This window comes from Chelonoidis abingdonii, chromosome 2 (genome assembly GCF_003597395.2).
Source record: "Chelonoidis abingdonii isolate Lonesome George chromosome 2, CheloAbing_2.0, whole genome shotgun sequence".
NCBI lineage: Eukaryota > Metazoa > Chordata > Testudines > Testudinidae > Chelonoidis > Chelonoidis abingdonii.
The window spans coordinates 144,440,594-144,467,554 of record NC_133770.1 but is presented as its reverse complement, the minus strand read 5'-3'; the positions used below and the strand labels follow the sequence as shown (position 1 = coordinate 144,467,554).

The 26,961-nt window shown below is 44.2% G+C and overlaps 1 protein-coding gene across 2 annotated transcripts in view; it reads left to right on the top strand.

Annotated features, from left to right (window-relative positions):
* The window catches only part of CDH18 (cadherin 18), a 973,183-nt gene that overhangs the window by 487,992 nt on the left and 458,230 nt on the right, over positions 1-26,961 (top strand). The gene's annotated exons all lie outside the window — the stretch shown is intronic.

Sequence of the window (26,961 nt, the reverse complement as noted above, 5' to 3'; positions counted from 1 at the left end):
AGAGGGGGCAGAATGTATGGTTCTCCAAACCTACACAGCAGGTTACTGTGTTCCCAAATGCAAGAGCCATTGTATCCCAAGAGCTGCTCCATAATTAATGCAGATTTTGGATGCCTTCCTCTGGGGCTTCGCAGTGCAAATTGAGGTGGGGAATCTGTGGATCTTTCTGCTGCTTGAAGCATAACTGCCTCCTACGGAGACATCCACAGTGGCTGGAGGGGAAGATGTGGCTTCCCAGCATTTATCCTCTGTGAGTACACTTTTAACAATTGGAGCTCTGTCCTTGCCAGAATCAGGGCAGAAGAGCCTAACTGGGCTGTGAGGAAGAATGGAACTATGCCTTACAGCTGCTGTTCTCATCTTCCTATGCTTCCTCCTCCTCATCTGGTTCTTTTTATTCAGATTACCAGGGTCTCCATTCTCAGTTCATCAATTTATAAATCTATCTGGAGTAAAAAGGCACTAATTTGATATGTACACGAAGTAAATATAGTTCCGGCAATTTTAAAAACAAATGGCATGTGCATATATATACTGCTTATAAAGCTGAAACATTCTTGGTTTTTTAAAAATTAGAAGTCAGTAAGCCATTTAAGACTCCCCAAATCATTTTCAGAATATGATCATGTTTGTGCTGTTATTTAAATGCCAATATTTCCACCGACTACGTTAGGAGCAAGACTGAAGGCTGTGATATATGTAAAGACCTGAAGAACATTAAGTAAAAACTCAATTTTCTTGTTGACTAGGAGGCCCATAGCAGAGAGACTGCCTAGCCTTAAGATTTCAGCAATGGAAGGTACTCCCAACTCTCACCCCACAGAGGCCCTAAACTGTCCAGCATAACTCTCAAAGTGTGTAGTTCTGGATGGAGCAGCCAGGAGATACACTAATTCAGCGGCTGCCAAACATAGCATGCTGTCCCTGGAGTGAATTCCTTCTGTGGGAGCAGCAAGCCACTACCTCTGTGACAGCAGGCCTGTATCAAACTCAAAGGAGTGAAAAATCATTTCCTCCTTAATTTATCTCCCAAGGGCTGAGATTGGGATTTAGTGTGTCTCTAGAAAGAGTTAATGGCACATACTCAAGTGATTTATGTGCTCAAGTCTTTATATCTGTGTTTGACTAGTATATCAAGACGTACACTGCAGTCCAGAAGTGCAGGTCCTTGTGCTGTGTCAGAAATCTAGCAGACACTAGAAGCCTACCAGTAAGTCTGAACTCTGTGCTCAGGACCAGGGGACTTAAAAGCCTGTTCACTGGCTCTTCCAATTATCTGAAGTTTTCTAGAGTCCCTCTAGACCTTTGGATAATTGGGGTTGTGTTTATTGTTTTCTTCCATTTTGATCCAGCTCTTTTTAGATGAGCCTCAGTGCTTTGATTGCCTTTGTGTGTTCTTTTTGAGGTCTGCATCACTGAAATATTTACCAAGAACTTAGGCAGAGTTTACAGATTCTGTAGTTATAAATAATAATGAGGATTAGTAAATAAACATCTTTCAGATCATTTGAGTATGTGCACAATAATTTTTCTACTTGGTTTTATTTTTCAAATGTTTTTTACGTTAGTTGCCATTTGCTGCTGACAACTTAAGAATAGTACATCTGCTAAGTGGTTGCAATTAGAAAAAAAAAGTCTTCATAAACAAGAGGGAAGAGCAAATTACAATGTTTTCAAATTCCTAAAAAAATACCCCACAATGTTTTCTTGAGCATCAAAATTGGTGACAAATTATCAGAAATGAAAATCCGCTTTTCCATTGATTAACTGCTCTCTTTGACATAAAACACTTTCTAGATCATCCCAGAACAATCTAATTAAAATTGAAAGAACATATCCAAGAACTATTTTATTAGCTGTGTTTGGTGCTGCTACAGTAGCAGAAATCCCCCTCCCCTTTTTTTTTATTAGCAGATAGTTGTCTGAACATGATACTCAATTTCTTCTCCTAGGCTTCAATTTTACATTCGCTTTTTTCTTATTAAATATCCAGAATGGAAACAGGGGAAGATGGAAATGATGCAGACACATGGGGGGAAGAGAGAAGCAGTAGATTTAAAGGCTAGGAAACAGATTAGGCTATTAAGTCACAGGTTTGCATTTGAGACAGAGTACAGGACAGCAGAACACACTGTTTTCCCAAGATACTTTATATGGTCCCTATTACTGTAGTATTTGAGCACCTCCCAATTTTTAATGTATTAATCCTCACATCATACCTGTGAGCATCCTAGCATCCCATTTTATAGATGGGGAATGAGACACAGAGAGAGTAAGTGACTTTCCCATGGCAACACAGAAAGGTGAAGTAGGGAATTGAGCCTGAGTCCAAGGTCAGTGTCCTAACCAGTGGACTGTGCCTTCTCACCGTATTAACAAGCATATAGCATGTATTCCTCCCTGCAGCCAGTTATCACTACAGGGCAAAGTTTGGTGGTTAAGGGAAGGTGAAGCCATGGCCTTACTTTTTTCCTTGTCCAGCTCTCCATCATTTAGAGTGGTTTGATTCTCAGGGCAATGCAGGGAGCGCAGTTTTAGCCAGCCTCTGTACAGAATACAAGGGGTCAAGGCTTCTTGTACCCTCTCCCCACCCACCTACACAAGAACCAGCTACAGTCTGGCCCTAAGTAATGTATAGTGACTCTCTATAACTGTGCTGAAAGATAGCTAAGGTTGTCCTCTTGCACTTGTTCATAAATTCATTAATAATAAATTAAAAGTAAGGCACTAGATTGGTATTAGGGAAAATATTTTTAAAAATGGCCCCCAAAAGTCATTTGGTGCAGGAGTATTTCACGTGGTAGAAAAGATATGATAAGGCACAGTTATGAAAGATGGAAAGATTGCAGTTCATAAAACCAGTTGAGTGCACAGAAAGAAATCTTATAAGCCACTGAACATTTAGTACTAAAAAAAATCCACCATTCTCCCAGCTGATGACATGTCATAGCAAATCTCCCAAAACAGAACAAACCCTATGCAATGAAATGAAATCACTAAAACCCATTTCAAAGCTTACAGTATAATCCTGATTTGTTCCTACAAGACACAACAAATCATCACAAAATCCTGAGTTTAAAATGAAGAGAAAAACCTGAGACAATGGGAAGGAAAATAGTCCAAATAAATAAGACACAAAATGGGTCTTAAGAAGTGTCAGGGGAAAAAAAAAACATGGAAAATTATAAGAACAGGTTTTTTTGTACATTGCTCAAAATAGCTAGGATGTGATTTCAGTTTTGGTGGTTCAGCTTTACAAGGATATTTTTGATCCCATGTGCTTGTATTTAGGAACATTGGGGCCAATTCTTCCCTTGAAACATGGATTCAGCTTCTATTGGCATTAATGTGATTTGTGTGTACATCTGAAGACAGAAATGAGCTCATAGGGACTGAACAAAAAGAAAACCTTTCATTTAAATATGAAGGAGATGGTTATTAGTACTGCTTTAAGCAAATCTCAACCTATCCTTAACTGTGGTGTTGCTACCTGTTTAGTTCCCTTTAATATTGTTATGGAAAAGTGAGTCTCAAACTATTTACACTTAAGAGTGTGTTTCATATTTTAATGATTGGATTTGGTTTCCAGATTTGGCACACTGTGATTGTTTAGAAGGCTGTCATGGTATAATTCCCCACTCTGAACCTTAGCGTCCAAAAGATGGGGTACCAGCATAAATTCCTCTAAGCTCAATTACCAGCTTAGTACTTGTAGCGCTGCCACCAACTAGGAATTCCAGTGCCTGGTACACTCTGGTCCCCCCAAAACCTTGCCGGGGACCCCAAGACCCAGATCCTCTGGATGCTAACACAAGGAAAGTAAACCCTTCACGCCACCATATGCTCTCCCAGGCTGCCCCTCCTGGGTTAACCCTGGAGAGATACTGGGATTCAAACTGCTTGAATCCACAAAACAGACGAGGACAATGTCACCTTCCTCCCTCCTTCTTTCCCCCTCTCAGCACTCTCCAAGAGAGAAGGATACTTCTAACACAGAGAGAAATTAAACTTTCTTCCCACTCCCTCTTCGTCCCCACGCAATTCCCTTCGGGGTTCCAGACCCAGTTCCGCTCGAGATGTCAGCAGAATATAAAAAAAAAAACAATTCAGTTCTTAACAAGAAAAGCTTTAATGAAAGAAGGAACAAACAGTAAAAATTATCTTTGTAAATTTAAGATGGATTAGATAACAGTTTTTTCAGTTATAGACACTGGGCAATACCCGCCAGTCCCTAAGTATACAAGTACATAAATAAAATTCGCAGATATAGAATGAACCTTTCAGCCAAATACACAATGAACTCCTTCCAGCCAAATGCACATTTGCAAATAAAGAAGACAAACATAAGCCTAACTTGCCTTATCTACCTACTACTTACTATTTTAAACTTATAAGAGCCTGTATTGGAGAGATTGGAGAGAAACCTGGTTGCACGTCTGGTCACTTTCAAAACCACCAAAAACTAACAGCACACACAGAAACTTCCCTCCCTCAAGATTTGAAAGTATCCTGTCCCCTGATTGGTCCTCTGGTCAGGCGACAGCCAGGCTTACTGAACTTGTTAACCCTTTACAGTAAAAAGAGATATAAAGTACTTCTGTTCTATTAACTCCTACAATCTATTTATGACAGGCAGTTATTATTATTTATTATTTGTATAAAGTAACGCCCTAGGGGCTTCAATCAAGGTTTCACTGTGCTAGGTGGTATACGAACAAGTAATAAAGTGATAAGATATGAATTCCTGTCTCAGGGAGCTCACAACTGAATTTTCCATGAATATTTTATGTGCAACATATTTGCTAACTTTTGCGAAAGAACTATTTAAATATGATCCATTTTACAAATATATCCCTGAAAGTCTTTTTTGTTTTCTTGGTTCTGATAGTTCAGTGGTGGGCCACCTGCGGCCTACGGGCCACAAGCTGGTGGGCCGCCAGATCCTTTGTTCACATTTGCACGGCTGCCCGCAGCTCCCAGTGGCCGTGGTTCACCATTCCCAGCCAACGGGAGCTGCGGGAAATGGCTTCTGCTGCAAACTCTGCTCATGCTTCCACCGCAAACTCTGCTCTCGCTGCTTTTTCCATGTTGTTGGTCCTGGGCTCCCGTCACAGCTACAGAAGGCAACAATTCCCTGCTGTTTTTTGGCCATTGTGAACAGAGCAGCACAGGCAATCTGGAGAAAGTGGTGGAAGCTGTCCTGGGCTCCCATGGAAGCTACAGAAGACAACCATTTACCACCTTTTATCTGCCATCTTTTTTCAAGAATTACCCATGCAGGTGCCATTGCATGGCAAACATGGAGCCTGCTCAGATCTCTGCTGCAGTTTTGACCATTGTAAATACCTCATGGATTATCCAGCAGTATGTTCAGTACCTGCAAATCCAGGCGAGGAAGTGACGACAGTGCAATTACTATACTGATGAGGACATGGATACAGATGTTCCTAAAAGCAAGGTATGTGACGTTTGGGAGATTGTGGTGGCATTGGGCCAGGTTCATGCTGTGGAATGCCAATTCTGGGCCCGGGAAATAAGCACAGACTGGAGGGATCGCATAGTGTTGCAGGTCTGGGATTATTCCCATTGGCTCTGGAACTTTGTGACTTCTTGTCCTCTGCCCTGAAGTGCAAAGGCACCAAAATGAGAGCAGCCCTCACTATTGAGAAGCAAATGGCCATAGCACTGTGGAAGCTTGCAATGCCAGACAGCTACCGGTCAGTCGGGAATCAATTTGGAGTGGGCAAATCTCCTGTAGTGGCTACTGTGCTGCACGTAGCTAATGCAATCATTGACCAGCTGCTATCAAGGGTAGTGACTTAGGGAACCCCAGTGCATTAAAGCCATCCACAATGGTCTGCACATTTCCCAAACTGCTGTGGGGCGATAGACGGAACCAGAGGCAGCTCTAGGGTTTTTGCCACCCCAAGCATGGCAGGCAGGCTGCCTTCGGCGGTTTGCCTGTGGAGGGTCCGCTTGTCCCACGGCTTCAGTGGACCTCCTGCGGAGAGTCCGCTGGTCCCATGGCTTCGGAGGACTGCCAAAGCCTTGGGACCAGCGGATCCTCCGCAGGCAAGCCACCAAGGGCAGCCTGCCTGTTGCCCTCACGGCGCCAGCAGAGCATCCCCCGCGGCTTGCTGCCCCAAGCACGTGCTTGGCATGCTGGGGCCTGGAGCCGCCCCTGGACGGAAAGCATATCCCCATCTTGGCCCTGGCACATTGTGGCGGCCAGTACATAAACCGCAAGGGGTACTTTTCCATAGTGCTGCAAGCACTGGTGGATCACCAGGGACCTTTCACTGACATCAACGTGGGATGGCCAGGAAAGGTGGCAGACACTCGCATCTTCAGGAACTCTGATCTGTTTGAACAGCTGCAGGAAGGGACTTACTTCCCAGACCAGAAAATTACTGTTGGGGATGTTGAAATGCCTACAGTTCTCCTTGGGGACCCAGCTTACCTCTTAATGCCATGGCTCATGAAGCTGTCCACAGGCACACTGGACAGTAGTAAGGAGCAGTTCAACTATAGGCTGAGCAAGTGCAGAATGGTTGTAGAATGTGCTTTTGGACATTTGAAAGGGTGCTGGCGCAGTTCACTGATTTGGTTAGATCTCACCACAACCAATATTCTAACTGAAATTGCTGCTTGTTGTGTGCTCCACAATAGCTGTGAGAGTAAGGGAGAGACTTTTTTATGGTGGGGTGGGAGGTTGAGGCAACTCACCTGGCTGCTAATTTCGCACAGCCAGACAACAGGGCGATTAGAAGAGCGCAGCAGGGTGTGCTGCACATCAGAGAAGCTTTGAAAGCCAGTTTCATGACTGGCCAGGATATGGTGTGATAGTTGTGTTTGTTTCTCTTGAAGTTACCCGCACCCTATATATATCAAAGGACATAAAGTCAAAATTGTTTAAAAACTGTTTATTACTTAATGCACAACAGATTGAGAGAAATTAGAAGGTAGACTGTGTGTGGTGGGGTTGAGGTAGGATGTCGGAGGAGGAGGGAAGGAGAAGTCCAGAAATCAAATCAAAAGTTCGCATATGCCAGCTTCCTGGTGCTTGTGTGATCCTCTAGGGTTGAGTGAGTGGGTCCCTGTAGCCTTCCCCCCGTGTTCTTGGGCGTCTCGGTGAGGAGGCTATGGAACTTGGGGAGGAGGGAAGGTGGTTATACAGGTGCTGCAGCAGAAGTCTGTGGTCTTGCTGCTTTTCCCGCATTAGACCCACCATACAGTGGAGCATGTCAGTTTGCTCCCCCATGAGTTTGATCACAGCATCCTGCCTGCTCTCATTGCGCACCTCCCTCCTCTCTTCGTGTTCCTGTAATGTTTTATGGGACTCCACGATTGTTTGCCTCCATGCATTCAGCTGAGCCCTGTCAGTGCAGGAGGACTGCATATCCTCTCGAGTTCATTTTTTCCGCCTTTTAATCTGGACCCGCCTCTGGGACGGCGTAGATAGGGATTGAGTTGAAACATTTGCACCTGTGGGAGGAGAAAAAGGGAGGGTAGTATTTTAAAAAATACATTGCAGAGAACAAAGGGGGCACTTTGGTATGAGTAAGCCATCACACACGGCCGGGCAACAGAATTCATCTTGCAGGCAGCCCCTGGGGCACATAGAATTCTGATTCTTCTACATTCATTTCAATGTTTTCAAACTGCTGGGAACCCTTTCGCACTGCAAGCAACGCCTGGTGGGTTTGCCATACAAAGGGAGGAGCTGCGGGCTTTCTGGGATGATCGTGTCACACAACAACCATCCCCCCCTCCCCTGCATGGCTTCAATCAGGCTCAGAGGAGGGATAAGCCATTTACTCTAAACGCGAACAGCCCAGCGCAGCTGGGTTCCGCCTCGCATGGCTCCGGTTAGACTCAGACAAGGGCTGAGCCATTTACTCTAAGTGCAAACAACCTAGCGTGGCTGGGTTCCTCCCCTTCCCCCCACCGCCCACCGTGTGGCTCTGATCAGGCTCTCGCTCACCAGAAGTACCTTCTCCAGGGTCATGGAACAGGAGCCCGCTTTGGGAATGAGGGGAGGCTATTGAATCCAGCGTTAAGATTAGTTCCTGGTTGGGGGGGAAACGGATTTCCCCACTTGCTGCCTGTGCACTGACCTCCTCCTCCTTCGTCCTCTAATGTCTCTTCCTCCTCACTTCGTGCAACTCCCCCTCCATGGACAGTTGTGGAGTAGTGGTGGCATCACTCCCCATAATTGCATGGCGCTCATGGTAGAAGCAGAATGTATGGGGCTGTGACCCAGAGTGCCTGTTTGCTTCCTTGGCTTTTTGGTATGCTTGCCTGAGCTCCCTGATTTTTTTACAACACTGCTGTGTCACTGGAGTAGCCTCTTTCCGTCATGGCCCTGGAGACTTTAGTGTAGGTATTCACGTTCCTTTTTTTGGAATGTAGTTCTGCCATAACAGACTCATCTCCCCAGCATGTGATGAGATCCAGTACCTCCTGTTTGGACCATGCTGGAGCTTATCTGGGAATCTGGAACTGCATGGTCGCCTGTGATGGTGGATTGTGCTGATGGTCACCTGTGCTACTGGTGACCAAACAGGAAATGAAATTTAAAAGTTCCCAGGGCTTTTCCTACCCACCTGGTTAGTGAATTGGAGTTGAGAGTGTTGACCAGAGTGGTCACAAGGGAGCATCCTGGGATAGCTCCCAGAGGCCAATAACGTCGAATTGCATCCACAATACCTTTAATCCAGGATTGCGATCTCGATTTAAGCACTACTCCACTTGCCAAGGTGGAGTACAGAAATCAAATTAAAGAGCCCTTTAAATTGAAAAAAAAAAGTTTGATCATGTAGAGAGAATCTTTTTCTTTTCTGAAATAACTTGGCTAATTCCAAAATAACAGGCTAGTGTAGACCAGGCCTTAAACTCTAAACCCTTCCTGACTCCTGCCACCCTGCCTTGGCTCCTATTAGTACGATATGACAATGGAAGAGCCAATGTTAAACCTTTATTCCAGACATACAAACAAACATATAGAGATTTCTACATAGAAATTATCACCATTAATAGAAAAGCACCCAATCACTAAAGTTTTCTTAATTATATCACTCTCACAATTTAGAATCCTGCAATAAGCCTTCCTTACATGCACCAGTATTGAACCGTATACAAAACTGTATACAATCCAATTTGCAAAAAGCCATATCCATCCTATAAAAACGACAAGGAGTCTGGTGGCACCTTAAAGACTAACAGATTCATTTGGGCATAAACTTTCATGAGTAAAAAACCTCACTTCTTCAGATGCATGGAGTGAAAGTTACAGATGCAAGCATTATAGAATGATACATGAAGAGAAGGGAGTTACTTCAGAAGTGAAGAACAAGTGTTGACAGGGCCAATTCAATCAGGGTGGATGTTGTCCATTCCCAATAATATATGAGGAGGTGTCAATTCCAGGAAAGGCAAAACTGCTTCTGTAATGAGCCAGCCACTCCCAGTCCCTATTCAAGCCCAAATTAATGGTGTTAAATTTGCAAATGAATTTTAGTTCTGCTGTTTCTCTTTGAAGTCTGTTTCTGAAGTTTTTTTGTTCAAGAATAGTGACTTTAAAATCTGTTATAGAATATCCAGGGAGATTGAAGTGTTCACCTACAGGCTTTCGTATGTCCATTTATTCTTTTACATAGTGACTGTGTAGTTTGGCCAATGTACATGGCAGAGGGGCATGGCTGGCACATGATGGCATATATAACATTAGTAGACATGCAGGTGAATGAGCCCTTGATGGTGTGGCTGATGTCGTTGGGTCCCTTGATTGTGTCACCAGGCTAGATATGGGGACACAGTACGCAACACGGTTTGCTACAGGGATTGGTTCCCGGGTTGGTGTTTCCATGGTGTGGTGTGTAGTTGCTGGTGAGTATTTGCTTCAGATTGGGGGGTTGTCTGTAAGCGAGCACTGGCCTGCCTCCCAAGGTCTGTGAGACTGAGGGATCATTTTCCAGGATAGGTTGTAGATCAATTGATGATGTGCTGGAGAGGTTTTAGCTGGGGGTGTACATGATGGCCAGTGGTGTTCTGTTATTTTCCCTGTTGAGCCTGTCCTGTAGTAGGTGATTTCTGGGTACCTGTCTCGCTCTGTCAATCTGTTTCCTCACCTCCACAGATGGGTATTGTAGTTTTAAGAGTGCTTGATAATGGTCTTGTAGGTGTTTGTCTCTGTCTGACGGATTGGAGCAAATTCACTTGTATCTTAGGGCTTGGCTGTAGACAATGGATCATGTGATGTGTCCTGGATGGAAGCTGGAGAGGCATGCAGAGATGTGCCAGCAGGGCTAAGGCAGCTCCCTGCCTGCTTTAATTCCCTCCCTCTGCGCTGCCTGGCTGTGTGAGTCTCTGCAGATTGCCCCCGCCTCGATCGCCGACTCGGCAGCTCTCATTGGCCAGGAACTGCAGCCAATGGGATTTACGAGGGAAGCACCTGTGGGCAGTGACATGCAGAGACTTCCTGGTCCCCCATGCATAGGAGCTGCTGCCAGAGGGGTGTGTCAGTCGCTTTGGGAGCCATGCCACCCAAGGTAAGTGCTTTCCCCTGACCCCTCCTGCACCTCAACCACCAGCCCAGAGCCCACACCCCTCACCCCCTCGTGCACCCCAACCCCCTACCCCAATCAATGCCTCACTTTATTGGTATTTACTTCCTATTATAATATAGGAGGAGGATGAAGAAAAAAGAATGAAAAACGGGCATGGGTGGGGGAAAGAGATAAGTGAGAATGTTCTTTTTCTTGGCTGGATCCTGAGTGGGGGGGCTTAAAAATGAACCTGCACTCAGGGGCCCACTAACCCTAAATCTGCCACTCGCTCCATCAGTGACTTCGGTCAACCAAAGGGTAAGTTACAGCTGCTTATTTCTTCTCTTTCTATAGTTTGTATTTGTGGACTAGTCAGTCTAGCTCAGGGGTGGGCAAACTACAGCCTGCGGGCCAGATCCGGCCCTCAGTTTTGGATCTGGCCCACGGGATTGACCCCCGTGGCCCCATGGGCCCCACGCTGCTCTTAGCAGTGACCAGCACTGCTTTCTTGTTGTTCCTGACCCCTTGCTTCCATGCACTGTCTCCTGCAGCTCCCATTGGCCGGGAACGGGGAGCTGCAGCCAATGGGAACTTCGGGGGAGGTATCTGGAGGCGCGGCAAGGGCAGCCCATGTGGAGCTGTTTGCCCCCACTTCTCCAGGGGTCGCAGCGCTTCCTGAGTGGTGCGGGGCCGGGAACAGGGCAGGCATGCAGGGAGCCTGCCCCGGTGCCGGTGCGCACCACTGCCACCCCAGAGCTCAAACCGCTCCTGTACCCTGCCCCCCAACTCCCTGTCCTAAGCCCCCTGCCTGCACTGTGCACCCCTCCTGCACCCCAACTCCCTGCCCTGAGCCCCTAGCCACACCCCTCCTCCACCCCACCCCCCTGCCCTGAGCCCCCTGCCGCACCTGCACTCCTCTTGCACCCCAACCTCTTCCTGAGTCCCCCTCATACACCCCACACCCCTTCTGCACCCCAACTTCCTGTCCAGAGCTCCCTCCTGCACCCTAACCCCCTGCCCTGAGCCCCCTTCTTCAGTTGTATCCCTCCTGTACCCCTGTCCTGAGCCGCCTCCTGCACTCCCTACCCCTTCTGCGCCCCAACCCCCTTCCCTGAGCCCCTCATACACCCCACATCCCTCCTCTGCCCCAGTCCCTTGCCCTGAGCCCCTTCCTGCACACCGCATTCCCTCACACACCCCGCGCTCCCCCCTGCACACCACATCCCCTGCCCCAGCCCTGCATACAATTTCCCCACCCAGATGTGGCCCTTGGCCCAAAAAGTTTGCCCACCCTAGTCTAGCTATTTTAATTCTAAGGGCTGAATTTTGACTCTTGTGGTGCTTCTCCAGGGGCAGACTAGGACCCACACTGTGACTCAGACAGTCAGTCCTTTCTTGATTCCCTCATTGTTCCATGGAGGAAGTAATCTGTGCCAGCCATATACTTAAAGCGGATCACTTTCTCCTCCTTGCTGGTTTAGCTGCACAGTTTGGTGTGTGTGTGTGTGTGTGGCAGGGGGGAGATGAGGGGTGGCACTATCTATCTGCACACCCTGGTAGGCCTCATTTGGAACAGTAGAAGCAGAGGCGTAGTCAGTTTATCTCTCTGCCAATTCAAGTTTGTACCTCATGGTAGTAGCAGATAGTTAGGGCTCTTGCAGCCCTGAAGAGACTGATGGCCGCCTCTTCATAAAGACTGAAGATTTCCTGGGAAAATAAGAAAGAACAAACTCCTATCTCTTACTCTGTTATGCAGGTGCATAGGGGAACTCAAAATTGAGCCCGAAATTAACACACATTCTTGTCTAGGGATTTATATTTCACATCTATTTTGGCTTTGCTTTAAAACCACATGACATTTATTATTTCTTATGCTTTGATGCTAAACAAGGTGAAATTTGACAGTTTTGACTGTTTTACTTTGAGATTGTGCATGTATGCAGTCTTTTTTAACCTTCACTCATATATAATTACGTCTCTAAATAGTGTACCATTCTTGTTCTATCATATTATAGTAGCAATATAATTGTGTTTAATATTTAAAATAAGATATTTGAACATACACTCAAGAATCTGAAAGAAATTACACTTCCATAGTCTGGATAAAAAATTACACTTCCATTTTAGGATAAAAAATTACCTACCGATTTTATTAGTGTCTACAGTTATAACAAGTTATTAGGAGTCAATAGGGCTCCTGAGTTCTGTTCCTGACTCTGTCATGGCTTAATTTGACATGGCTAAGTATGCTTCATTTAGAGCACTTAACAATAATATCTATATAGTTTTTTTTTTTTTTTCAACAATAGTGCTTCATAGAGTAGGTCAGTATTATTCTCTCCATTTTACAGGCGGAAAGCAGAACCACAGGGAGGTGAAATGACTTGCCCAAGATCACCCAGGCCAGGGGCACATTTGGTAATTGAACCGCGAGTCTCAGTCCAGTGATCTATCCAGTAGGCCAAACTGCTCTCTCTCACACATTAGTATATACGTTCTGAGCTACGTTCATAGCGGATTGTTGTAGGCAGAAGGGTGCATACTGAAGAGATGAGGAAAGAGAGAGAGAAGTGGTGTCTGAAGGGAGATCAGTGGGTAAGTACTGCTGGTGATGGAAAGTGAGTCAAAGGATAAGGAAGAGGGAGATGAAACAGACTGAATAGGACTGAGGATAGAGGAAGAGGTGTATCGTAAGTAGATGTGAGCGAGACCAGGCAGGAAAGGGGTGCTCCCTTGCTTTTGTGTGAGTTGCCTTAGGGGGGAGGGGTGGTTGATAACTGATGCCTATGAAATAAGCCAGGGGTAGGCAACCTATGGCACGCGTGCCGAAGGTGGCACATAAGCTGATTTTCAGTGACACTCACATTGCCCGGGTCCTAGCCAGGGCCGGCTCTAGCCATTTCGTCGCCCCAAGCACAGGCGGTATGCCGCGGAGGGGCGCTCTGCGGCTCCGGTGGACCTCCCGCAGGCGTCCCTGCAGAGGGTCTGCTAGTCCCGCGGCTCCGGTGGACGTCCCGCAGGCGTGCCTGCGGAAGCTCCACTGGAGCCATGGGACCAGCGGACCCTCCGCAGGCACTCCTGCGGGAGTTCCACCGGAGCCACCTGCCGCCTTCTCGGCAACTGGCAGAGCACCCCCTGCCGGATGCCGTCCCAAGCACGCGCTGGGGCCTGGAGCCGGCCCTGGTCCTGGTCCTGGCCACTGATCTGGGGGGCTCTATATTTTAATTTAAATGAAACTTCTTAAACATTTTAAAAACCTTATTTACTTTACATACAACAATAGTTTAGTTAAATATTATAGACTTATAGAAAGAGAGCTTCTAAAAACTTTAAAATGTATTACTGGCACACAAAACCATAAATTAGAGTGAATAAATGAAGACTTGGCACACCACTTATGAAAGGTTGTCGATCCCTGAAATAAGCAGATCATTAGTAATAACATCCAGTTCTCTAATAAAGTAGAAGATTATAATGATACACAGCGGCTATACTTCATGGACCAGGGGACCATGGATGCTATTAGGCCACATTTTGGAACAGTAGAAGCAGTCTATCTCTCTGCTACTTCAGAATTGTTCCTCTATATTGACATATTGTTGAGAACACAACAGGGTCTCATTCATTTAATATTAGACTAATTCAACAAAATACTTAAGTACACGCTTAAATCCAATTTACATCAATGAGATTTAAGTACATGCTTAAAGTTAAGCATGCATGCCAAATGTATTGCTGAAAAGGAATGGATTCAATTGTGCTTAGGTTCACTATTGAATTGGAGCCTCAGTCAAAGTTTCCAGTCTTCAGTTGGGGGATTAGATAAACCACAATTTGATAAACATTTCTATTGGGTTTATAGTTATTCTGCTGACATCTAAGTTATTTACTTATACTGTAAACTCTTTTTAGTACAGGAATCTCTTTTGTGTGTGTGTAAAGGACCTAGCACGGTGGTGGGCAGCCTGCGGCCTCTGGGCCGCAATCTGTCAGGGTAATCTGCTTGCGGGCTGCCAGACAGTTTGTTTACATTTGCGTGGCCGCCCGCAGCTCCCAGTGGCTGCAGTTAGCCGTTCCCAGCCAATGGGAGCTGCGGGAAGTGGCACGGACCGCAGGGACATGCTGGCCGCTGCTTCCCACAGCTCCCATGGTCTGGGAACAGCGAACTGCGGCCACTGGGAGCTGCGGGCGGCCGTGCAAATGTAATCAAATTGTTTGGCGGCCCACCAGTGGATTAACCTAATGGGCTGCATGCGGCCCGTGGGTCACAGGTTGTCCATCACTGACCTAGCACAATGAAAGGGACATTTAAGCATTGCCAAAGTACAAATAATAAATAGTAAAAAACTGTTTTTTCTCCATTGTGTCTTATTACTTTTAATTATAGCCCGATAATCCTAAACATATCCACCCTATCCTTAATGTTTACATTTCTCAAATATTTGTATTGACAGTTAACATTTAGTTAGTTGCTTAGTACCCATTACACCTCTGGTGTTTAGGACAGCGACAAAGCTCCTCCACTACTGTCTGTCTCTAGAAAGTCTTTCAATGGTTCCCTAGCTGTGCCCCAAGTTTTTCATTTCAGCTTCCACAGCTCTTTGCGATGTTGTTTTCAGGCGACCTCGTTTTTGCTTGCCTTCAGGTGTCCTTCTTACTGATATTCTGGTGACAGAATCAGTTTCCATTTGAAGCAAATGGGCAATCCATCTCCAATGCCTCCTAGTAATGCTAGTGCTCATATCTTCTTAGTTGCACTGTGTGAATAGGTCTTGGTTTGAGATCGTTTGGGCCTAAGGATATGGAGAATTTTTCTGAGGCAGGTTGTATGGAATGAAGACTGTTTGGACATGTCATACTTTGTCATTCCCCAGCATTCTGCACTATAAAGTAGTGTTGGAAGTATGCAGCTCTGATAAATCCTGTGTTTGGTTTTTGTGTTGTATTTTGATGATTTCCAGACTGTATTTAAGCTCCTGACGGTGTTCCTGGTTCTATTGATTCTGTTCTGGATATCCTGGCTTGTTCCATCCTCCTGGCTGACAGTGCTGCCCAAGTATGTGAATGTTTCTACACTGGTGAGAACATAATCCTCCCTCCATATTGATGATGGTGAGGCAATACTAAGGGTTATGATATCTGTCTTATTACAGTTGATTTTCAGTCTGATTTGCTGGCTGAATGTGTTGAATTGAATTGTTTAATAATTAAAAGCTTCTTTTCCAACTTTACATGCAATGTTGATCACAGTGAGCTTAGTTTTAAAGTCAAAACAGGAGTACGTCAGCGGTGTGTCATATCTGCAATCCCCTTCAATATTGCCATTGACTGGGTAACGCTGCATACAACAGAAGACATGCCAAGAGCATCAGATGGACATCCTTCTCATCCCTTGAAAACCTGAACTTTGCAGATGATCTCACTCTCCTATCATATACCCGACACCATATATAAGACAACACAACCCGAGTCAACATTTGACATAATCCCCATATATTTCTCTGTTTAGCAATGTGTAGTTCTTAACTTACAAATCTGTCCTTCCTTCCCTTTAATCAACACCTAGGGCAGTCGAGTTTGGGCTTTGTCCCTTCCTGCCTGGGGCAGTGGGACTCGGGGAGGTTCAGGCTTCGCTCCCCCCTCCTGGGGTCATGTAGCAATTTTTGTTGTCAGAAGGGGGTCGTGGTGCAATGAAGTTTGTGAAGCCCTGCTTTATTTCATTGTGTGGGAAGTGCAGGTTTGTTTATTTTTTATTTTTTTAATAATATGTACACTGTGATCTATGTTTATTAAAGAAGACAGGATTTAAGACTTGCATCTTCTATTTGGAACTGAAGGTGGTGAGGTTTGTGACGGTCCTTATTTCTTGTGGGAGTTTGTTCCACAGTATCAGACTGGCCTCCAAGAAAGCTCTGATGTACAAACTTTATCTGTATAATAGAAATTCCATTGTGCTTGATGAGTTGAGTTGTTGGTCACATTCTTCATCTCACTGCTTTAGGCAACTTTTAAAATATCCTGTGCCCAGGATATTGAGTGCCTTTGAACTTACGTTAATATTTTATGGGAAGACAATGCAGAGATCAGAGGACAAGTCTGATGCTCTTGCAATAGCCTGTGTTGCTGAGGAGACATGCAACAGCATTCTGTGCTAGACGGAATTTCATAAGGGCTGATGGCTTCATGCATTGCTGTAGTCCAGCCAGAAACGTGATTGAAGCATGTATAACCTGGGTCAGAGCATTGTATACCCAGATGGGACAACTGGAGAAGGTAAAAGAGGGTTACACACGGATGCGGCTATGGGAAAGCTTAGTGTCAGTAAGCTACAGGAGCCCTACTCAAGTACAGATTGAATAGAGCACTTGTAGTGGTGTGCCTGTAACCAAAGAAGACTGCATCATACTCAAGACAATTTGAATTATTTTAAAAAAACAAAACATTGTGAAGCACTATATGAAATGCTATGTTAGTCTTGTTACATCTCTGATCATGTGCTGCATTCCTTTCATCTACAAACTTTTTAATACTTTGAATGAACAGATGATATTTGAGGAAGTGGCATCACTTGTAAGTCATGGCTGCTTCAGGCAATTGCTCTGAGAGGGAATGCAATAAAATCTACTCTTAGTGGCCTTTTAGCCAGCCTACCTCCTTCTGAAAATGAAACCTAGAAGGCTGCTTCACAGAAAGGCCCACTTTGATATTTGTTCCCACTATCACCCACTATAGCAGACACAGCAGACAGCCCTTTTCATCGTCATCACACATCAAGAAAATATGGTGCCCAAACTCTGATCAGAAAGATTAAAATGGACAAGAGCTAACCAGCAATGAAATCAGATTTTAAGGAATTACTATCAGAATTGAAGGCAGTTAGAGCAATGTTTCTCAAATTGGGTCTGCCGCTTATGTAGGGAAAGCCTCTGGAGGGCCGGGCCGGTTTGTTTACCTGCCACATCCACAGGTCCGGCTGATTGCAGTTCCCACTGGCTGCGGTTCACCACTGCAGGCCAAGAGGAGCTGCTGGAAGCGGGCAGCCAGTACGTCCCTTGGCCTGCTCCACTTCCAGCAGCTTCCATTGGTCTGGAGCAGCGAACTGAGGACAGTGGGAGCCGCAATCGGCTGGACCTGCGGACGGGGCAGGTAAACAAAACTGACCCGGCCTGCCAGGGGCTTTCCCTACACAAGCTGTGGACCCAGTTTGAGAAACACTGAGTTAGAGCAAATATTAGGACGAAAATACTGGCCACTGTAAAAGAGCCACCAGTTTGAGTTGAGAATAGAGTAGTAGAAAATGCAAACAGGTGCTGATCTTCAGAGACGAATGAAAGTAATTAAAAATGCAGTACATTAAAATGATATTGAAACAAGCAAAGGGGAACTATATATATATAAAATAAAGTGTACATGAGAACTTAGAGACTAGCTTTACTCAGCAGCTATTTAAAAAACACATCTGCAAAATGTAGATGAAATTCTAATGGCTACAGCACACAGAGAACGTCTACCTTCACTGTTTCCATGAAAAAAACAGAAGCTACTATATGAAAGGCCAGGGAAATGAGTGTGATTCATTTGTATTTTACTCACTTGAAAAATTATCAAGGGATCTCTCCATTGACCTTAAGAATAAAACTGGAGCCGAAGGAAACAGCATAGATCCTGAGAGGAGCAGAGATCCGCTATTGCTGCATTTTCCCCTTCAGATTGTCTTTTATATCTCACAGACAATCTCACAATATTAGAGACTTGAAATAAGGCAATAATAAGATTCTAAAAATATTGGGTCTGAATGCATGTAATAAAAGAAACCAAGAGGGATAGCCAGAGGAGAGTTCAGGAGAAGGATAGTAACCAGTAGTTTGGACTTTAGGGAGAAGCTGTTTTGTACCGTGTAAAGGTTTTCAGAAAGAGATACGGAGATGCTACTGTAAATTCTCGTAATAAAGTCGTTTGTGATGGTAAACCTGAATATCTTCCTTATAGCACCATATGGGTCCCCAGATTTTTTGGTCCCTGATTTGGCAATCAGATGTATGAGAGTAGAGAACAGTGGCACTGCAGAATCCCATTGACTCATTATTGTTAGAACATGCAGGATATCAGAAAAGTTTCCAAACAGAGAAACTAGAAGTCTATTGTAGGAACACAATATTTGTAAATTTTGTGATGAAAATTGAACAGAGCAATGTTATGTTTACTCATAGAATATCAAGGTTGGAAGGGACCTCAGGAAGTCATCTAGTCCAACTCCTTGCTCAAAGCAGGGCCAATCCCCAGACAGATTTTTGTCCAAAATGGCCCCCTCAAGGATTGAGCTCACACCCCTGGGTTTAGCAGGCCAATCTTCAAACCACTGAGCTATCCCTCCTCCCCCTGTTTTGTGTTAATCTGTTTGGAAGCTGAATTCCAGTCTTATTTTGAGCAATCCAGATAGATGGACCATATTCTGCTGACATTGAAATGTGTAAACAAGAGCAGAATTTGATGTCAAAATCCTGATTCCATTTAACAGAAAATTTTAAAGAATTACCTAAATGACTTAGGTATAATAACAATGAAGCATACTGGTACAGTACATTGTGAGTTGGGAGAAGCTGAGCCCAGGAGCAGAAAGCAGTCTGCTGTCCCTAACTCTGAAGCATTTTGCAGCAGGTTAGTGATGTTGTTAACTCTCTAAAGGGAAAGCACGGGCAATGCTAATTATAGCAAGGAGAAACTGAGAGGGAAAAATAACTTCCTTTTTAATTGTATATTCTTATTGTTTTGATTTTAGCCAAACTGTTCTAGTTAAATTGTCTCAGCTAGTCTGATTCACCAACTTTTCTTTAAATGTAGTAATGAGGTGTACAAGGTTTAGTTGGGGCTCGACCCCCTCCGGGGCGATGGGAAGCCACACCAGCTCACTATACACAGTTGTCATTCAGGGGGAATTAGTCTGTCTAGGGGGGTCTCCCTCGGCAGCCCTTGCAGTAACTGAAACAAACACCATGAGCCCAGGCCCAGGATCAGGACGGGCAACAATGAGTCAGGAGCTCAGGTAGGGCTGAGCAACAATAGTACAAACAGTAGGGAGCCCAGGCCCTGGGTCAGGGTAGGGCAATACAGGGCCAGGAGCTCAGGCCCTCAGGCAAGGCTGAGCTATGACCATAGGCCCAAGCCTCCTCAGACCTGGGAGAGGAGGAGACGGCCACCAACAAATTGGGTGGCAGGGGGGACGCAGGCCCTCCCACTCCACTGCATCCCAGCCCGGGGCCCTAGCAGTGGCAGAAGACCCGCTGCTTAGTCAGTGGGGGTCCTGGCTACAACACACTGACATGAGCTCTGGCAGTGCTGCAGCTAGACTTGGGTCGGCTGCCCACAGGCTACTTCCAAACTCCCCCTTGGGTCGTACCTTGGTCCAGATGTTGTCCTCCGGGGGGTCCAGGACCATGGGTTCCTCGGGGCAGTGGGCGAACAGCAGGCCCGGCAGCTCCTCCAGGTAGGGAGTGCAGGGCAGGCCTGGCCAATCCTGGGGGCTGCCTTGGGCGGTGGGGTTTTCCCAGTCGCGGGCTAGGCTGGAGACGTCTGATCTCTCCAGCGGCTTGGGACTTACTAAGCTCTGAGGGCGAGCCTTTATACTTCCAGGTCGCCATCTGACCCTCTGAGGAGTGGGCTCCGAGCTTCCTACCTCCACCCACTCCAGCCTCCGGACGGGCTCTTCCCCCTCTGGGGCGGCAGGGAGCCACACTACATGGGGAAAGAGTCATTTCTATTTTGCTATTCTCAATTTTGTATTTTCTTGTAACAGGTTTTTTTTTTTTAATCTATACACTTAACTGAGTGATTGGTTAATCAGTTAGCTGACTGGCAAGTAGTGGTTTCAGCAGAGGAAGAGTCTGCATGGATTCCAACCGAAGTTTCCTACAAGCCAGTGGAGGGAAGATGTTGTTTTAGATTCAGCAGACTGTATAGATTTGATGATCAAAGACTGAGACTTAGGTGAACAAAACCTAAGCTTTTGGGAACTTTCAGTTTCTTTTCACTGTATTTCTGTGGGGACTGAACTGTTCAGATTTTAATTTGTTTTCTTTATTTATGTTTTTGTATAACTGTGAAGGTAATGGCTGTGGATTATAAAATAGCCATGTCATGCTGTAAAAATTAGATTGTTTGTTTCTTATAAGATTTTATACAGTTATTTAATTAAATTCATTTGTTTAGTTACCTTTGGGACTTGAATGTAGGGAGGTTGATGCTGTGCAATGCTTGCTGAAAATCCTTAGACACTGAACTCCAGCTATTTTCTATGGTAGGTTTTTTTTGTTTTGTTTTGTTTTGTTTGTTTTTAAGGCATTGGAGATGGGAAATGAAGTGAACTCTAGCCCACCCAAAGGTTACATTATGACATGTGGGTCACTAGTAGAGCTGTACCAAATTTTTTGGCCAAAACTTTTTTTCACTGAAAGAATTCACATTTGGGTTGACGAAACTATTTAGTGACTTCACGTCAATTTTGTCTAATTGTTCTGGTAAAAAAAAAAAAAAAAATCAGCAATGTTGAAACACTAATCTTGACATATCCAAAATTAAGTATTTCATGGTGGGGGTCTAAAATCACAAGGGTACTTAGGCACCAATCACAAAACAGAGATGATTCCAATCCCTTCTTCTATGAGTATTTAAACCAGGGTTTCTCAAACTGGGGTCACTGCTTGCGTAGGAAAAGCCCCTGGCAGGCTGGGCCAGTTTGTTTATCTGCCCCATCCGCAGGTCAGGCCGATCACGGCTCCCACTGGCCGCGGATCACTGCTCCGGGCCACCTGGAGCTGCTGGAAGCTGCGACCAGTAAGTCCCTTGTCCCACGCTGCTTCCAGCAGCTCCCGTTGTCCTGGAGCAGCAAGCTGCGGCCAGTGGGAGCTGCGATCAGCCAGACCTGCAGACGGAGCGGGTAAACACACTGGCCCGGCCTGCAAGGGGCTTTCCCTACACAAGCAGCGACCCCCGTTTGAGAAACATTGATTTAAACAAAGAGGAACAGCTTCAACAGGAGAGACTAAGAGACTAGCCAGAATAGCGGATACCATGGAGGATGCCCACCAATGGAGTGAGGGGGAGACCCAGGTTCAAGTTCCTGCTCCAGAGCAGGGTTACAGGCCTGGCTCACGCACATCTCAGATGCATGCACTAACCACTGGGCTTGAGGGGGATAGTGATGGTGCTGCCATCTCTATTATATGAATGGAACCTAACTTCCCTTTGTGGATTTAGCCTCCCTCCCCAAAAAAATGGAATTTTGTGTTTTGGACATATGATATATTGATATTTCTGATTTTTTTTGACCAAACAATTAGCCAAAATCAAAACAAATTTCTGATCATTCAAATCTAGTTCAGAGATATCTCAGGTGACTTTGCTAACCACTGGGCTATTGGATTAAAGGTAGATGAGAGGGAGCTACTTCTCTTCAGCTTTATGAATGGCACCTAAGTTCCCAGATGAATCTACCATTTGCTTCCAAATGGTCTTCATTTGAATTTTGTAAAAACAAACAAAATCAAAACACAACTTTCTTTCAATTTTTTGGAACCACCATCAAACCAAAAAATCAATTATTTGCACAACTCTAGTCACTAATAAAACTTTAAATAATGAAACAAGGCCCAATCCTGCAAATATTTACTTATGGAGTTAACTTGGCTCTTCTGAGTAGTGCATTGCAATCAGTGCTGCTACTCATGGCAAGGTATGTTTACATTTGTGGTGGTATGTAGAGTACAGATGCTGCATGCTCAGCTAGCACAGGTAAAAATAGGAGGGTAGATGGTGAGGTATGGCTTATGCAGGTAGAGACATGCACAATCCTAGGGTTAATTATACCCTACATGGTCCTCGCCACACCAGAGCACAGCCTCCACATTCTATGCTGCCATTTTTGCCAATAAAGTATTCCACTGCCTCGGCACTGCTGGAGCCTTCCCCCTACCAGAGCCAGTAGCTACACACTACAGGGTGGACACAGCCTGTCTTTCGCTGTGGCATGTAGCTACACGTACTCTACATGCTGCTGCAAGTGTGAACAAGGCTGTAATAAAGATAAGCTCATACATATGTGTTTACGGAATCTGGAGAACACATCTGTACTGTGGTTAAAAATTAAATTGTCTTAAAGCTTCTCTGTAATCAAAATAAGAGATTTCTTATTACTGCTCAATAAAAATTGAAATCAATGGAATGTCTAGACATTCACTCCATGGAACCTTTTAACATGTGCATAAAGATATGCCTGTGTTTAAGAGTTTTTTGGATTGAGGCCTGTTTGACTGTAAAGAACAAACAGAATACATGTGCTTTGTGATGCAGGTGCCTGCTTCACTAGTTGAAAAGTCAGAAAAGTGTTTGAAACACATACATGCAAGGAATAATGAGAACTCTTGGTTCAATGTTGAGTGAAGCCAGGAACTGCATTGAAGATGTGGTCTGGGGCTCTTTGAGAATCAAAGGACAACCACAGAATATATATAGGTACTGAGGTTTTTGTCAGAGGGCTTTCTGTCTCTGAAAATAATCAGTGGCATGTTTGTTGCTTATTTATTGATGTTTTCAGGTGTTAAGAAGTTCTGTACACTTCAATAAGTTAGTTAACAAGGCTTTTGTCTCATAGACATATTTGAGTCATCAGTTTTATGATACAGAATTTAAAGTGCTCTGGAGCAGTAGACTTCCTTTTTTATTTTTATTTTTTCCCTTTCATGTATTTTGGGCTACTATATTCAGGTGTAACTAACTTATAAAAGTGGTATCAGCAGCAAGGCCTGAATATTGTTTTGTCAAGGACACACAGTATAGTATAATACTTTGCTACACTACAGCAGATGAAAATCTGTAAGTAGGGGGACAATTTCTAATTTAGCAATAAGGGGATTTCAACAACAACTGTACCATTTTTAATATCTGGTAGGTAACTACCCATTCACAGTTCAGAACTTGGACCTAATATAGTATATAAATGATCACCCTTCTCACCCCATTTCCCCAGCTCCTTTTGTTTTTGCTGAGGATAAAGTAGGAATGGCTACATTTTTCCTGAGGCACAACCAAAACCCTGGAGATTTTTCTGTAAAAAGAAGTTATTAAAATAAATGGCAACCCTGTGAGCAAGTTGGTAACCTCTAAATGATTGTGGTTGAGTGGGAGCGGGAATCAGGATCTCTTTACAGAACTTGGTTCAAGGACATCTCACCAAACCCTAAACTACACCATGATGAATGGCCTTGCAATAATATTATATAGTTTATTGTAAATGTTCAATGAATGTTGTTAATGTAAAATACAGTGTATATAATACACTGTATTATTGTATGAAGTGTCATAAATGAAGCAATAATAGGCCTGAGATTTTTAACTGACATACTTAGGCTCCAACTAGGGTTGCCAGGAGTCTGGTTTTTGATTTGAACTCCTGGTTGAAAACGGACTCTGGTGTGTCTGGTCACTACCACTAACCGTGCCATTAAAAGTCCGGTCGGCGGTGCAGCAGGGCCAAGGCAGGCTTCCTGCCTCCCTGGATCTGTTCAGTTCCCCAGAAGCGGCCAATATGTCTGGCTCCTAGGTTCAGGGGTGATCAGGGAATCTTCACATGCTCTCACTGCCCTCAGTACTGGCTCCACAGCTCCCATTGGCCAGGAATTGCATCCAATTGGAACTGGGGGGCAGCACCTGTGGGGGCGGGCAGCACACACCATGCAGAGCCACCGGGCCTTGCCTTCGCCTAGAGGCCAGACATGCCAGACACTTCTGGGAGCAGCACAGAGCCAAGGCAGGCAGGGAGTCTGCCTTGGCCCTGCTGCACTACCAACCAGGAACCGCCTGAGGTAAGCACTGTCCAGACGGAGCCTGCACCCTAAATCTCTCCCAGACGCCACACTCCAAACCCCCTATCCCATCCCAGAGCCTCCTCTAGCACCCCAAACACAATTGACTTTAATCTTGACCATAAAAAATAACCTAGATTCTGTAAATGTTAAAATAATCTTTGTCATCACTAAAATGTCAACTGCATGAAAAACACGCATGCCGTAGTCTCAACTTCCATTTGCAGCAATGAAGTTTACTTCTAATGAGGCATTTAGAAGAAAGAAAAAATAAAGGATAGATATATAGATAATCCCATAGCCTTATATTACAAGGAACTAGGGGGAAAATATTTAGCTTTCAAATTTGCCAAACTCACAGTTAAAAATTTCCAATTTTAGATATGTTTAGACATTAACTGTTTAATATTCCATACTAATGAAGAACTAAACTGTTTTAGAAGCTATAGATCTCTTAGCTCAGCAATTACTGCTATTTTGAAAGGAAATTATGTAAAAATGGCAGCTACTTACAGAATAGACATGCTTTTCATGTGTATTCAGTCATATCTTGTTCTTTTAGAGGTAAATATAAAATTAGGCTATTGTTTCTAGCTACACAGTGAATAGCTTGAGGCATACTCTCCATTGCCAATCATGACCAGAATATTTCACTAAAAGCCAGGTACAATGCCAGTCACTTACACCGATGCAACCCCCTTGCCTTAACTGGAGTTGTACAGGTGTAACTGCTTGGCCTGCAGAACCTTAATTATAGGTGATACATGAGAAGGAAAGGACTAGTTTGACTTGCAGATTTCAGGTTGAGTGTGCAGGACTTGTGGATGGGGCGGTGGATTCTACATCTCTTGAAATCATCAGATGAAGACTGAAGGTCTTTCAGGAACATATGTTTTAGTCAAACACAAGTTGTTGGCTCAATAGGAGGGAAGATGGATGAAATGATATGGCTTGTGTTATATAGGATATCAGAGTCATATCATTGGTACCTTCTGGCCATAAAATCTATGAATATACCATTGTTATAATCAATCTTCAGAGTACAACCAGACTTTGTAATTACCCCGATAAGTCTGACCTAAATCAACATAGGGTAGGGAGGATAAAACTATAAGAATAACTTCCAATAACAATGGGAAAATGCAAAAAATTTGCCTTTCCTCTAAGAAGACATAAGACAAAAGCACAGTACTCTAGCTAACCTTTTTTCACATTAATTTAGTTTTCCTACCTCCAGTGAAAAGATGTTCAATATTCTACAACGTGTTTATGATGTGGGCATTAAATAAAATGCTCCCATTTTACCCATTAATCATTTCATCTATTGAATTCTTTGACAGAACAGAAGAAATGTAACTAAATATTTAATTTTAATTAAAACAAAACAGAATGTAGGATTCAGAAAACCTCCATGTTCTGTTTATGCTTAGGGAAAATAGCAAACATATGTTTGTTTCATTGTTTGTCACCAATCAGTGTAAGGGTACTTTTTGTTGCCTATGCATCTACAAAAACATACTAACATTGTTTGCAATTCTCACTAATCCTAAAGTAAGTGAAATAGCACAAGAAACAAAAACAAAAAGTGTTCAAAAATGCTTCCCCCCTTATGGAAAGCATTTTTTTAATCTCAATGAACAGCAGTATTTCAATTACTTTTTTTCTAACTAGGAGAATGCTGTTGTCTGGCAGAACTGGAATGTTTTCTTCTGGTAAAAGTAGGAAATAGGAATTACTCTTAGTTTCTTGACTTCTGTTTCTAGTTCTGCAACTGATTCATGGTGTGATGTCAAGAAAGTCCTATAAACTCTTGGTGCTTCAGTTGTTCATTTGAGCTCTTCATATGAAACTGCAAATGAGCCATGTGTTAAGATTTTGAGGACCCCCAGGAAGGTGGGTTTTGTATATCTTCCATCCCCTCAGTTTTCCTTTCCTCACAGAAGACTGCTCTGTCTCCTTCTTTTTTCTGCCTTGTCTTGAAACTAGGTTCGCCCAAAGCTAATGGAACAAGTGTGCTTACACAATGATAGACTCCATGCCCTTGTGCTAAATGTGATTGTCAAGGGTTTTTCCCCACTTTGAACTTTAGTGTCCAAAAAGTGGGGACCTGCATGATCACTTCTAAGCTTAATTCCTAGCTTAGATCTGGTATGCTGCCACCAGCCAAAAATATAGTCTTTGAAACACTTCCTGTTCCCCCAAAACCTTCCCTGGGGAACCGAAGACCCAAACCCCTTGGGTCTTAAAACAAGGAGAAATAAACCATCCCCTTTCTCCCCCTCCCCCCGAGACTTTCCCCTCCCTGGGTTGCCTTGGGAAGCTATACAGATCCAAACTCCTTGGATCTTAAAACATAGAGGAAATAAACCATTCCCTTCCTTTTCCCCCCACCAATCCCTGATGAGTTTAGACTTAATCCCTTGGATTCCAAAATAAGGAAAAATCAATCAGGTTCTTAAAAAGAAAGCTTTTAATTAAAGAAAGAAAAAGTAAAAATTATCTCTGTAAAATCAGAGTGGAAAATGCTTACAGGGTATTCAGATTCATATAGACTAGAG